We start from the raw sequence: 15,434 nt of genomic DNA, 5'->3' as shown, positions 1-15,434 counted from the left end.
TGCTGTACTGCTCATCTGGGGCAAGTGCCTTATCCCAGGTACAACAGCTGGGTCCTTGCATCTGCTGATCTGAAAGGATCAAAAAGGGAGGAAATACAAAGTGCAGCCTCCCAAATAGCACTGGATGTTCTGCTGTCTATTTGTGCATGGAATTGTTTCCTGATGAGAGCACTGACTGTAGTCAAATAGAACAATGTGAAGGAGAGTATTGTGTAAAAATGAGTTCTTTGGGAATGTATGTTGTGCAATTTTTGGTTACACATAGAGCTATAAGCAGGACGTGGTCCTTAAAGCTTTGCTGGTCAGCCTGTTCTCTGTTCTGACAGTGGTGTCTTGTGTCCTTAGCAAAGTGAGCTTAGTCAAGGGATGCAGAACCAATTTATAGTTCAAACTTTCTGCTATTTCTTAAAGCTTGGCCTGCTGGACTGTCATTTTTGGCAAGTGGTAGAACAGCAATGTTGGAGCTGACGAAATTAGAGTGATGTTTAATTTGCATCTTTGCATTCTGTAACTAAAAGGGTTGAGTAGTCTCCTTGTGGGTGATTCTCAGTTAAGTCATAGCTCCAGAGGGCTTCATGAAGATCCATGAGTCAGGGAGAAGGAAGGAAAAGGCCCTTGGAGTTTGTGATACTTCATCTGTCCTGGAAAGAGTGTTTGCTACTGGAGAGGCTGCAGCAGTGGCTGTGGAGAGAGAGAAACACAAAAGAATGGGTTGTGGTTTATGAATTGGACCTGATTCCCATAATATTCTGAGTTTTCTCTGTTTTCTTGGATTGAGCAGGACAGTAATTAGTGCTGGCAATCATAAGCTGAATGAGACCATGTCTGTGGGTGGTAAAAAATACATATAAAAAATCCACCTATGACCTGTGTCCCACACAAGCTGCTGTGTTGTGTCCTGCCAGCTGGTTCCTTGTGAAATCAGAGGCTATTTCATCAAGAAATGAACTGTTCCTGTTCATCAGTTCTTCCCAAAACCTTTATTGGGTAAAAGGTACCAAATACAGGGCTAAGCTTCAGGTTGTCTGGCCAATGTGTTCTGTTTTATTTATAACCTCATTGTGATTTCTCTATGTTACCCTTAAAACTAATGGAAAGTTATTCATTGTAATCCATGTCTGGTAATGGGAAAACTTGAAAACTGGTGTCTTCAGGTCACACTCTTCTGTTGTGTGCAGTGAATCCATATCTAGTGGTCTTATAAACCTTTCTTTTCCACTGAATATGAGCTGGGACATATGTCTGTCAAATTTTATTGTGGTTTTGCACTTTATTATTCAAGTTACCTGAGTAGCTAAAAGATAAGTTTCTCTTAAGGATTTCTGATACAGCAGTTAGTGTTGCAAAATGCTCTTAGAAAATTTCTGCTGTGAATGTGGGTTATAACTGCTATGATAATGTTAACATACAGAAAACCAATCTAATAAACAAAATAAAACTTTGTATATTTGTTAATGAAGCAAAGAACCGTCTTAATCACTTGTTTTGATTTTCCTCAGCCTATAAAGAAGTGAAGGAAAGCTTAGGCTGGCTTGGTTTTAGCTGGAAGCTTTAATCCTGATCCCCAATTTGTGTCCAGGTGTGTGAGAGGTGCCCAGCTCAGAGCAAGGTTCATCTTGAGCTGAGGGGAAGTGGTGAGTATGAAACCTCTCAGTGTCCTGGTGTCAGACCTTCCCTGGCTCCAGCCAGCACCTGTCACAAACACATTTTCTGAAAAATCCTTTCCTTAGGGTTTTTTCTCCTGAGAAGCTGAGAAGCCTCAAAAGCAAAATGTAAACAATGGTTATCTGCTGCTGTAGAATGCAATGGGTGCATCTTTGATTGGTCTCATGTGGTTGTTTCTAATCAATGGCCAATCACAGTCAGCTGGCTCAGACTGAGACACAAACTTTTGTTATCATTCCATTCTTTTTCTATTCTTAGCCTTCTGATGAAATCCTTTCTTCTGTTCCTTTAGTATAATTTTAATATATATAATAAAACAATAAATCAGCCTTGTGAAACATGGAGCCACATCCTCATCTCTTCCCTCATCCTGGGACCCCTGTGAACACCATCACATGCACCAGCAGAAATGCCAGTCTGGATTAAACATTATTTTATCTAGATCTCCACCAAAGTGCTCCTTTTAATAATGTGCTGTTCAGATCTCACACTGTGTGTCCAGGGCAGTTTGTTTGTTCTGCAGGTGTTGCCTCCTCATTTTACAGAGGCTCTGCCTCTCTCACTTGGGTGGGGAAGGAAAGGAAGGTTCCCCAGACAAACTTGCCACAGATCTAAGCTTTAGATTGCTACATTTATTTGATTTCCCCTTCAGACTGGAGTAATGCAATGGTAATAAGTGGATTGGGCAGAGCAGTGATTATCCCTTGCCCTTGGAGGAGGCCCTGGCAGTTGTGCCTGAGTTTCTGGCTTTGCCCTGCTCAGCCTGGCTCATCCTCCCCCAGGACTGGCCTTGTGGGGAAGCACTGCAGGCACAGCGTGCTGGGAGCTCCCTGAGCTCATCCTGGCCGTGGGCACTGTTCACTCTTCTGCTTTTCCTCATGCACATCTGGCCTGATGTTGCTTTTGAAAGAGAGCTGTAGGGGAACAGGGTTCCCTAGCAGCAGCCTTGGTGCATGAAAACAGGACTGAAAAGATGCTCCTGGGTCATTTGGCTTCTCTTACAGAATTCTTACATGGGAGAATGTTGGTCCTAAATCTGCCCAGTTCTCTTTTAAATCCATCTTCTTTGTCCTCATTCCTTTTGTTAGATGTCATTTTAGAACAGTGTGCAAGGGTAAAAACACCCTTCAAAGATTGAAGTTTAATATGCTGCATAAATTTAATTTATGATGAAGAATTCACTAACCTTGGCCATAACCAACTGCTCTTTTCCTCTCTTCTTCACTTAGTCCTGGAGTGAATTTTGTACCACCACGGGCTTCATTTCTTACAGATGCACAATCCCAAGGGTTTGGACCTCTAAACTGAACAAGGTCTTGGGCAATGCTAAATTTGCTCCTTTGAGGCTGAGACAAAACAATTTTTTCCTCATGCTGTAACACAAACTTGAATTTTGCTACAAAACCCCTCAGTGCTTCTGTCTCCAAGGCAGAGGAGAAGGTTTGTCTCACCTGGAGATGTCTGGGGAAGGGCTGTCCCTGGGCTTCTCTGTGCCTCTCCTGGCTGTGACACAGACACTGCAGGATGCTTCCCCCTAGGTTTGCTTGCTGGATTTCCTGACCATTTTCTCCCTGACTCCTGATTTTGCACCTTGTCCCCCTTGTTCCATCCAGCTCGGGGAGCAGCAGGGGCTGGGGCAGCACAATGTCACAGCAAGCACTCCTGCAGTGAGGGGACAGCACAGCCCTGACTCCTTGCTGGTCACTGGCATCTCTCCCCCAGTCTAGCTTGGCATCCTCACAATGATTTTTGCCAGATTTGGGCAAGTTCATCCCTTTAATGTTCATTGGAGGGTCAGGAGTGGAGCTCAGCAGCACCTGAGGTGCAAGGCTGTGGATTTGGGCAGCACTGCCACACCTGGGCACTATCCGAGTCTGTGATTAATTGATAAAAGGTGAGTCTGTGATTATTTGATAAAGGGTTTTATCTCTTCCCTCTCTCTCCCACCTGGCAGTGCTGCTTATCACCATGTGAAGATCACAAAGGCTTTTCCTGGCAGCACAGAGCCACAATTTGCAGTTCAGGAGTTGAGCATCCCAGGGAACCTTGTTGGGTAAAGATCACTGTGCTCAGACAGCTTCGGTGAAAAGTTTGGTTACACTCTGCTGCTGCTGTTCCTTTGGAATTTGTTCCTTCCTGTTAAAGGTTTATAAATCATGAGGATTCATTTGCTGATTCCAGAGGTGGCCATGGGGGCAGGTGGAGTTGTTTTGGGGGGGACTGTCAGTGACACATCAAGCACTGAGAGGAAAAGACATTAAATTCCTCCAAGAACCAAGAGGAAGGGAAATTGAGTTCTGCTCTCTCTGGAGACAGAACTGTTCTACTTAGTGTATCCAGAAGTAAAAATGTTTTTTTTTAGTGCTGTAATCCCATTTTTGGTGACAAGGTAAGCAAAATAGATTTTCAATTGCTGATTTCTAACGCACGCTCAGATCTGCTATGTGAACACTTGTGAATTTGCATTTGGTATCACAGTCAAAGGAGTGATTCCAGCTGATGGATGGAGAAATTGCAGAGAATATTTTGTACTGTTTCACTAAGCTGAGTATAAAACCCTATATCTAAATTAGACGTGTCTTTGACATTTTATTATTTCATAATTGTAACTCCTAGACTTTCCATAGCAGGTAATTGCTTTTTTCCCTGAAGCTGCCTTGGTCTCCAAGGATAAATGATGGGTGAAATGGATGCCTGAGTTCCTGAAGTTTTAAAGTAAAGAGAATAAAGTATGAGGTAAAAGGATAATTCACTTAGTTTCCCTTCTTGCTGCTGGGTATCTAATCTCCAATAGAGCCACAGTGAAAAAAAAATTAAAAGACTGAGCTACAACCTTTAACAAAAGGCATGGTGAGTGAATTTCTTAACTAAAATGTTAATTGGAAAGATTTTACCTTGCTTGTTGAGGAAAATGTGGTAACCAATTTTTCCCTGCTGTTTGCACAGCCCTGTGGTGTTAATAATTTTCTGTGGTTCTCTACAGCTGCTTAATGAGTGACAAACAGAATTTTCTTAAGTGGTTTGGAATGGGAGAGCAGAGATTCCTTTCAAGGCTGTAATGCAGTAAGGATAATAAATATTGCCTGAGAAGGTTTAGAAGAAAACTTCTCAGAATCACAGAGGTGATGAGGTTGGAAAAGAGCTCCAAGGTTGGACTCAGTCTTTGAGTGATCCCCACCAGCCCAGGGCTCCGAGTGCCACCTCCAGGGATGGGCAATCCCCTCAATCCTCTGGATCTGCACAATCTCTGCAATAGCCAGATCTAAATCAAATCCCCCTGTGATCCTCCAGCCCAGCCCCAGTATTTAGGGAGCCTGGGTAGAGTCTTGTCAGACACAAATTTAATGCACTCTGAAGCCCCGCAAAGAGCTGTGATTGCTGCAGGTAATGGGAGAAAAAAAAAATCCCACCTTATTTCTATTCAGTAAGAATTACAAAGCATAAGGGGCAAAGAAAATGTAATTCAGCTGAGTTTTCCTGCCTTTTTTACATGACTTTTAATATAAACCCAAAGCAAACGTTTAACAGTAAGGCCTTGTGCGAGTCAGTATTTTTTATTTGAATGAGAACTGAGCTGCTCTTTTCAAAACCAAATGTCTGCATTACCAAGACATTAAAGCAAAGTATGCTTTTTTTTTTTTCCTTCCAGCATAAGGAGAGACTTTTTTGTCATGAAACACGAGCAGTGCCAACTGCTGACAGTGCCAAAGTAAGTGAAGCTCAACCTGTTGACCTCTTGCTATCTGGAGCTTTTTCTCATGAACATGCAATAATGGTTCTGTAATTCCCTGCCAATAGAAGGCAGCGAGTTGCATTAGCAGAGTAATGCACGAGGAGAGCAGAGCTGAGGTGTGAAAGCTCCTGTTGTGCTCTGTCTGGCAGACAGGAGTTAACAGCAAGGCTGGCACCCGCAGCAGTTAAGGCTCAAAGCTGCTCCCTGGCCAATTCTCATTTCCTGAGGTGTCAGGTGTGATGTGTAACCTTGTCCCAGGGTGTGCTCCACAAGGATGAGGAGCCCAGGGGACATTCCTGGTGTCCCAGTGAGGGAGGAAAGCAAAAACTCCCGGTGTGAGCTGGGGCTGCTTTGCTTACCCCAAACAAGGAGCATCCACATCCTCCTGCTGCAACTTGAAGTGGTAGAGAAGGATCAGACGCAAAACTCCCTCCTGAACTCAGCTGAATTACATTTTCTTTGCCCCTTATGCTTTGTAATTCTTACTGAATAGAAATAAGGTGGGATTTTTTTTTTCTCCCATTACCTGCAGCAACCACAGCTCTTTGTGGGGCTTCAGAGTGCATTAAATTTGTGTCTGACAAGACTCTACCCAGGCTCCCTAAATACTGGGCTGGGCTGGAGGATCACAGGGGGATTTTATTTAGATCTAGCTATTGCAGAGATTGTGCAGATCCAGAGGATTGAGGGGATTGCCCATCCCTGGAGGTGGCACTCAGTGCCCTGGGCTGGTGGGGATCACTCAAAGACTGAGTCCAACCTTGGAGCTCTTTTCCAACCTCATCACCTCTGTGATTCTGAGAAGTTTTCTTCTAAACCTTCTCAGGCAATATTTGTTATCCTTACTGCATTACAGCCTTGAAAGGAATCTCTGCTCTCCCATTCCAAACCACTTAAGAAAATTCTGTTTGTCACTGATGAAGCACCTGTAGAGAACCACACAAAATTATTAACACCACAGGGCTGTGCAAACAGCAGGGAAACACCTGGAGGGTGCCCTGTGTCCCTGCCCTGCCCTCAGCCTCAGCTCAGGGCACAATTCCAGCCCAGAATTTGTGTTTATTTCCAAAGCCTTTGAGGCTGCAGAGGATGGATGGGGCTGCTTTGCACAGGAACACCTCCACGCACATTTATTTCCACTGGGCTGTGTTCTGTGCTCAGCTCCCAGTCCAGCTCCTCCCCAAGCCATCGGTCACTGTCCTGCCAGCCCAACTTCAGCAGCAAGTGGAAAAGTTCATCATCAAAAATGCCTCAAGTAAATGGATTTTGCTGGGGACGGTTCAGCTGCAAACTGCTGTTGCTTCTGCTCATCTCTGGATTGTCTGTCTCTCCAAATTGAGGAGACAGAACTAAATTTTACCAGCTGGCAGCTTTGTGGGTTTTCTGACTCCTTAAAAGCCAATTCAAAACCTGCACCTCCTGCTGCTTGTCTGCCTTGCAGGCAAGACTTGTTACTTCTCCCTTTCCAAAATCCATTTGGAGGAGAATTATGTGGTAGAAATTAATTAAAAACATGGACTTAACATTTATTTTCTTGACCTCTGAAAACTATCCCAAGTGGTGAGCATTAGTCTTGTGGGTTTGTTTTTGGGTTTGTTGCTGGGGGAGGAGGGGATGATGATTACAAATTAGTTAAACATTTAAATAATGTCTCAAGATGTTTCCATATTAATTAATAAATGTGGGGTCACTCGCCACAGTGGGAGATGGGTAAGAATTTTGGGTTTATTTATATTACACATGGTTCCTGTTGTTGGGGTGAGATTGCTGTCCCTGCTTTGCTGAATTCTCCCCCTCCATGGAGCAAAGGAGTTGTAAAAGCTGTTGCATCCCTCAGATTTTTGTATTTTATATATATTTTATATATATATATGTTGTATTCAGCTGAATTAGCAGCCGCAAGCAGGGAGATCATTCTCTACGAATTTTATCCCTGAGCTATTAGAGCTGGAAAAGCCAACCCTCAATCTGCATCTCTCACACATAACACACCTACAATTCTCTTTCAGTCTCCATGGTAAAAATCTCCTTTTAGGCTGATTTATCTCAGTGAAATAACTTCAAACTGGACACAGGGACTCCCACTATGGGCAGTGGAGCATTGAAACCAGAAAGGCAGTGCTGGAAATTGTGTAATTAAGTACTAAAATGAGGTTTGACGTTTTCCTTAGCCCAGGTGTGGCAGTGGAACATCATTCATGAGAGCTGCTGCTGTTGGGATGGAAAGATTGAGGGGTTTTCAGGGTTAGGAGGAGAGTGTTGGAGTGTGGGGAAATCTGCTCTGGTCACAAGTTTTCATTATTATCTTGTTGAGCCTTCTGTAAGTATCCATTCTCTATTCTTTGATATAATATAGCATCATAAAATAATAAATTAGCCTTCTGAGAACATGGAGTCAGATTCATCACTCCTTCCTGTCACAGGGCACCCTGCAAATACAACAGGGGACGTGTGGAACAGGGGATGTGTGGAACAGTGGATCTGTGGAACAGGGTATCTGTGGAACAGTGGATCTGTGGCTCTCCCCCTGCTCCACAGGATCGTCGTGACTGCAGTGGGAGCCAGAGAAGTGCTGCTAACGAGATCAAGGACCCTGATTAATCTTTTTGTGACGAGAGATTAAGCCCTTGGCTCGTTCAGAAGCTATTCAAGCTCAGAAGAGAGATTGTGGATCTCCCCTCCAACGTTTGGGGTGGATAAAAGGGGAGCTGCTGGGGCCAGGAGCTGATGGGATTGTGGGGTCGAGCTGCCATGCCCACAGCTCCTGGCACAGGGAAATCCTCCTTTTCCTGGAAGAATTCTGCGTTCTGCTGGGAAAAGGAGCCCAAATGGCTCAAAGCTGGGATGGGAGTCCTTGGGAACCCTTGTGTGACTCAGGACAGGAGATGAGATCAGGTCTATAAATACCTGGGGCTTATCTCCACCCGAGGCAGGAGGTTTAAAGGCTGCTGAGCCACTGGAGATATTTATTCTGTGCCCATCACACGCCTCAGCTGGGCACTGCTGGGGCCACTCATCTGCTTCTGCCCTCCTCGACTGCTGCAATTTATTTTTCATTTATTTTTTATTTATTTTAGGGCTCTGTGTGTGTGGCAGGGGGGGTGTCTGGGCTTTTCTCACTTTTTCTGAGTGACAGGTTTGGCTGCAGGAGTCAGGGCTGGGGGACAAAGTGCAGCAAATGCTGAAGCACCTGGGTAAAATAAACTCATTTTGTGTGTGTGCATTACAGCAGCAATTCCCTTCCTCCCCCTACAGGCATCCTGGAAATTGTGGATTGCTTGGAAGGGGCTGGGACCTGGGGGAGTGCTGGTATAATGTAGGGATCAATTGAAGCTTCACTCTTGGTGAGCTTCTTCAGCACAAAATTCTTTTGGAATAAAAAATGTGACTCTGGACAGATTGCATCTAGCTCTAAAAATGGATCAAAGCTTGTAGTTAACTAGAGAAACAGAAGTGTGTGTATGGGGAGAAGATTAATAAAAAATCAAGATTACTTAGCTCAACATTTGCAGAAGAAGGTTTTATCCCTTTTTTAAAAACAATTAAATTTTAGACATTGGTTTTTATTTCTTTAAATCTGAATTAAAACATCTCTAGCAGAGGAAAACTCCAAATTCAGCTTGAAGATTTTTTTAATACATTTTATATAAAATTAAATATAGTATTATATAAATAGTATGATATGATATATGATATAATATAAATAGCATGATATAATACAGTATAATATATATTATACAGTATAGTATATATTATATAATAATAACATTCTATATTTTTAGGATATAAATATATAAAAATATAAATATAAATTATTTTCTTGCCCTTTTTTCTTCTATTATTTTTAAACATAAAGATTTTTTTGGTAAGTCTTTCCTAGGCTGAGGGAGGTTGTGATGGCATTAATTTATATTTTTGGGTAATAAAGGGTATGAGGAAAATGTAGCCAGGTAAAAGTCCAGCACTAGTACAGTTATATATATAAATATAAATTGGCCCTGAATAATTTAGGTGGGCAATTCTTATTAGAGCAGCTTGTCAGTGCTCCAGCTGTCCAGTGGGAACTGTAAGAAGAAAATTGAAATTACCAAACAGCAAGGAAATATCCAGTTGACGTTGGAGCCGAGTGAGAGATGATTAACTTTTGGGGAGGACTCTGTATTTTGCTGCTCCCAGCATCAGAGGCTGTGGAGGTTTGTTCTGGTGCTGTGTCTGTGCATGACCCGCATGAAATGCAGAGGTGGAAGGGAATTTATCACTGAATCATGAGGTGATGGGAATCACAGGAGGAAAAGGAACTCTCTGCTGTCATTTATCCTTTCCCTTGGCACATGGGCATGAATTCAGTGACACTGTTTGAGCTGTTTCAAATATTCAGGGTGAATTCTCATCCTTGCTGCATGCATTCCTCACATTCAGAACCATTGTGACACACCAAACAGGGTTTTTCTGATTGTGTTGGCTGCCTGCAGTGACTGCCAGGCTCTGTCCCACCCCAGCTGGGCACACTGAGCTCCTGCAGCCCCCTCTGCCTCCTCAGGGAAACCAACCACAGCAGTGACATTAAAACATTAAAATGCAGATTTCAATCTGCGGGGTGAGGATTGCTGTGAGATGGGATCTCTGTGCTGCAGTTGTAACTGCAGTTTGATAAATGCCCTGGTTGGAAACTCCAAGGCTGACAAGTCAAGGTTTTCCTCTTCAAGCCCAAATCAGCATGGGCAGGTGAGGGAGATTGGGAATTGGGAATTCCTGGCTGGGATGGGATTCCCAGAGCAGCTGTGGCTGCCCCTGATCCCTGGCAGTGCCCAAGGCCAGGCTGGACATTGGGGTTGGAGCACCAGGGACAGTGGGAGGTGTCCCTGCCCATGGCAAGGCTGGCACTGTGTGATCTTTAAGGACCCTCCCAACCCAAACCATCCCAAATCAGCTCTTGCTGTCTGGTCTGAGCTGTGCTCGCTGCTGGGGTTCCCTTTTGGGAGAGCAATGGATGAAATGCTCCTTCCCCCTGAGTATCCCGTTACTCAGAGGCAGTTCTGGTTGCTGGAGCCCTGGCAGGTTCAATCCTCTCCTGACCTGAGAGATTTGCTTTTTGCCTTGTTTGAGGTGAGAAATCTCTGGGGGCAGATCCCCCTGGGGAATTTCCCAATCAGGGGCTGAGCTGCTGTCCCTGCCAGGAGCCCGGAGAGCTTTGCAGGGTGTCTGGACGCTGTGAGAAATGGTTCAGGGATGAAGGCAGTCACTGCCAAACAGCTGAAAACCCAAGGCTGTGCTTGTTCCCAAGCAGCTTCAGCACTGCAGGTCTCCCAGCATTTTCTGAGCATTCTCAGCACTACCATGAAGGAATTTGTTCCATCTCAGCTCCTGCTCCTTTCCCCCACTTTTCTCCTCTATGAAGTTTATAATTTGTCTCATAGTTTGATGTTATGGAAATTACTTTAACATCACCTTTTAGTCAGATGTTCCCTGAGGAGCCTGACTTACAATACAATTTAGTCAGAAACGAATTTGTCTTTGTAACAAACTGCAAATTACCAAGCTCATGAACCACTTCTCATAAATGCCTCTTACAGCCTTGCAGATTTGAGTCCTGGAGCAACAATCAGGCTCCAACCCTTCCTTATTTGTCTTTCTGTACAGACTGCAGAGCAAAAAATTACAAAGGCACTTGGCTTTTGAGTGGAAAGTTGTGCGTTTTTAACCTGTTGTGATCATCCATAGAACAGCTGTGCCTTTGTGGGAGAATAAGAAATGTTTGTTGTAAGAGCCAAAATTAGGGAACAGAGGAGCTCCCACACCTTGGAGTGCCACTGGGCTCCCCCCAGTTCTGAGCACCCACTACCCAGGGCATTGTCAAATTCATGTCCTTGCACCCAAATCCTGCAAAAATCCCTGGCAGCTCTCCGAGAACAGATTTCACCACCTGAGCTGTTTGGCATTGGAGCAGGAGCACTGGGGAGCCCCCAGGATCCAACATCTCCAGGTGTAATTCCCACTAAATGCACTTCACCATGGGCAGATTCCTCCATGGCCTTGCTGCCAGCCTGCAGTGAGGTTTAATATCTGTTAAAGTTATGTGCCTGCTTCTGTAAGGATCAAATTTCTTGAACTGCTTTATGGTTGCATGTAGTTCTTCCTTAAATGCCTCCATTTCAAGAGCAGCCAGGGATATTAATGCACTCCTGCTGGTGTGCAGAGAGCCTTCTTTACAAAAATTGGTTTTCAGGATTGCCCAGGGAATTACACAGAATCACAGAATGGTTTGGGTTGGAAATTACTTAAATATTCCCCACTTTCACCCTGCCATGGACAGGGACACCTTCCACCAGACCATCCAACCATCCAGAGCTTCATCCAACCTGGCCCTGAGCTCTTCCTTTCCACTCTCCTCTATCTCATCTTAATTGTTATGCTAAAAGCTTGAAAATGAGTTCTCCCTCCTAATTTACCATGATTTATTAAGATGACTTTGTGGTGTTGCGCCAATATTTTTTCACCTGTGTCTGTGTCAGCCATCAGAGTGAATTATTGCCTCAGTTAGAGGGTGGCTGTGATTTCATCTGATAAATCAGCTTGAAAGAAAAGAGAAGATGGAGCCTGGAAAACAAGCTGGGTGAAATTACACATAAATGAAGGTAGAATTAAAAGAAATAAAATTACATATTATTACCACTGTAAAAAGTGGTTGCATTTATATAATAGATGAAAGATGTCGTCCACTCATTTAGTGAGAAATGGGGTAAGGTAAAATCTCTGTCTCTCTGGACAGCAGAATGTGATACAGGAAAGGTGAGTGGCAAACCCTGTTTGATTTCTGTGATTGCAGGTTTATTCCTTGTCTAATCCCAGTTATTGATCCCTGCCAGCCTAGGGAATGCTGCAGGAATGTTCCAGGAGTGATGCAGGAATGTGCCAGGAGTGATGCAGGAATGTTCCAGGAGTGCTGCACAGATCCCAGCCCACCCCTGCAGGATTCCCTCGGCTCCAGCAGCTCCCTGAGAGCTCCTCACAGCACACCCAGCAAACACCAGTCTGAGCCTGCCTGTCCCTGTCTGTGCACACAGACCATGCAATTCCCACCTGAAACTCCCACCCCTGGGTGATCCCACAGGGGATTTTTCCTGGATCTCCTCCTCAGGGGCTGCACAGCTCCAGCTCTTTGGAGACCCTTCCAAAATTCAGGTCTGTGCCAGTGCTGATGCTCCAGCTCCTTGCTGATAATTCTGGTTTCCTTCTGAGTCTATGAGCCACAGACACAATAGAGGCTCTACTGCCTCTGATTCACCTGATTATTAAAAAAAAAAAAAAATAGGTTTTAATGCAGACACATCACGTGAGAAAGGCACAGACTGTGGGCAAGGAAACGAGTGTGATTGATGAGCTGAGATGCACAAGTGTTGCAAGGCACAAACATCCCTGCAGCTCTTTTCTTCTTTTGTAAAGGAATCTGAAAGCCAGAGAATAAAATGTGCTGGAGTAGGAGCAGGGTACTGCTGGAATAAATGTGTGTTTATGCAATGAATAATGGTACAGCAGGACCCTGACTGTTGACACAAAACAAATAACAACTCTTTATAGAGCCAACCAAAATGTGTTTAGTTGCAAATGAGGAAAATAATAAGCAAGGCAGACCTTCTGCTGTGTGAGCTATTTGCTCCTGAATCCCATTCTGAGGCAAGACCTGGAGATAATTGGTGATTTCTTTGTTATGTCCACAGGTGTTGAGGACTGCGGGCACTCAGCATCAGCTGTGCACCCAGAAGATTGCTGGTTTCTTCCCAGAGATCTGAAATCCCATTCTTCTCTCTGTGCTAATGAAGCTCAGAGGTGCCCCTTCATCTCCCCTAATAATGAGCTGATGCTCCTGCAAATGGAGCAGGGAACTTGCAGCAGGGTCAGAGGCAAAGCCTTGCTTGGATCCTGGGTAACTCCATTCTGAAGCAGCTAAGGGGAAAAGGCAAACTGATCTTCTTCTGAATTCCCCTGGAAAACAAAAAAAAAATAGAGATTGAAAGCGTGTCACTGGAAAGGATTTCAGAGATGTCAGAGGGGTGAAAAGAAGCAAGCCCTAACTTTAACAGGAAATTATCTCATGATCATAAATCATAGAATGGATTGGGTTCAAAGGGACCTTAAAGCTCACCCAGTGCCACCCCTGCTATGGCAGGGACACCTTCCACTGTGCCAGGTGCTCCCAGCCCTGTCCAGCCTGGCTGAGAACATCCCTGGTGTCACAGACATGTTTTATGAAAAATCATTTCCTTGGGATTTTTCCCCCTGAGAAGCTCAGAGGCCTCAGGAACAAAATGTGAACAATGGTTATCTGCTGCTGTGGAATGCAACAGGTGCATCTGGGATTGGGCTCATGTGGTTGTTTGTAATTAATGGCCAGTCACAGTCAGCTGGCTCGGACAGAGAGCTGAGCCACAAACCTTTGTTATCATTCTTTCTTTTCTATTCTTAGCCAGCCTTCTGGTGAAATCCTTTCTTCTATTCTTTCAGTATACTTTAATGTAATATATATGATAAAGTAATAAATAAAACCTTCTGAAACATGGAGTCAACATTCTCATCTCTTCCCTCATCCTGAGGCCCCTGTGAACACTGTCACAGAATTGTTCTCTGTAAGGGTGGGCAGGGCTGGGATGGAACTCCCAGAGCAGCTGTGGCTGCCCCTGCATCCCTGGCAGTGCCCAAGGCCAGGCTGGACATTGGGGCTGGAGCAGCCTGGGACAGTGGAAGGTGTCCCTGCCATGGCAGAGGTAAAATGAGATGTTCCTTAAGGTCCTTTCCAACCCAAACCATCCCATGACCCCACAGCTCAGAGAGGAACCAGGTAAGGTGTTGCTTCGCGGTGGTTTGGGAATGCCACCATTAAATATCACCATCAAACACCACAGCTAATCCTGGCTGGAATGAGCATCCCGGCTTTGACATGAAATGTTGGACTTTCAGTTCATTTTTCTGAAATGAAATATTGCTCCAAGAAAGCTGGTAATCAAGTAATACCCACGTGAAGGAGAACAGAGTCATCTCAGCAGAGCTGTAAATACAAGCCTGGTAGTTTATTTAGATGAATCAGCTCCTTCTATAGAGCAAATCTGTCTCCCATCTATAAATGGATGTGATTTAGATTACAGATTTATTTCCCTCAGAGGTTTATAGTTCTTAGTATCGAGATTTAAACCTATTTTCTTGCCCTGTGGCCTGTGTTTTTTATTACTAAAGCTATTTTTGCTTTTTAGTATCTGGAACCGTGGTTGTGAAGATGATAAACACATCTAGGGCAGGTACCTGTGAAACTTGTGCTTTCTGGGCTGCAAATGGGCATTTTTCACCCTCACTGCTCTATTGGGTTTTGATATTCCCTGTCCTGTGTTTTATTTTCCCCTCTGCTGTTTAACATTCCAATCTGAGACGCTGGTTTTCCTGAACTGAGCAGTGCCTGTTGAGTTGGGCATGTCCAACAGCACCCTTTGGTGGGCTCAGAGCTGGATTTTGCCAGAGCTCATTTCTGCCCAGAGCCCAGATTTCCCAGTGCTGCTCTGGCTGTGGCTGTGCAGGAGCTCTGTCCTTGCTCAGGGTGTCCTGCTCACCTCCTCTGCTGGCAGCCCACTAACATCATTATGTTATTCCTGATTGCTTTTATTTTTTCCTGGATGGAAATAATGCTGTCATGTTGTTCTGTCCTCCCTTTGCTGGCAGGCAGGGAGAACAATTGCCTTTTTCAATTTCCTGCTCCTGGGCTGTTTTCCATGGTGCCTCAAAGAGCTGTTGGGGTTTGAGGTTCAGTGCTCAGGCTCTGCAAACATCTGTCTGCTCCCATTATGGTCCAGGCACAGCCCTCACCCTCCTGTCCTTGCTGGTAACTCCCTGCTTGACATCTTTAATAGGACTAATTAAATAATGGATTGAACATTCTGGCCTTGGCGCTGCTGAAATCTTTCTCCAAAGAACCAACATTTCCCCTTGGTTTCCCTCTTGTCTTTGCTCTTGCTTTACTTTGCCTTGGAATATTTTTTTAATTATTTTTGTA

This window comes from Melospiza georgiana, chromosome 10, assembly GCF_028018845.1.
Source record: "Melospiza georgiana isolate bMelGeo1 chromosome 10, bMelGeo1.pri, whole genome shotgun sequence".
Lineage (NCBI taxonomy): Eukaryota > Metazoa > Chordata > Aves > Passeriformes > Passerellidae > Melospiza > Melospiza georgiana.
Note: the sequence above shows the minus strand (reverse complement) of the source record.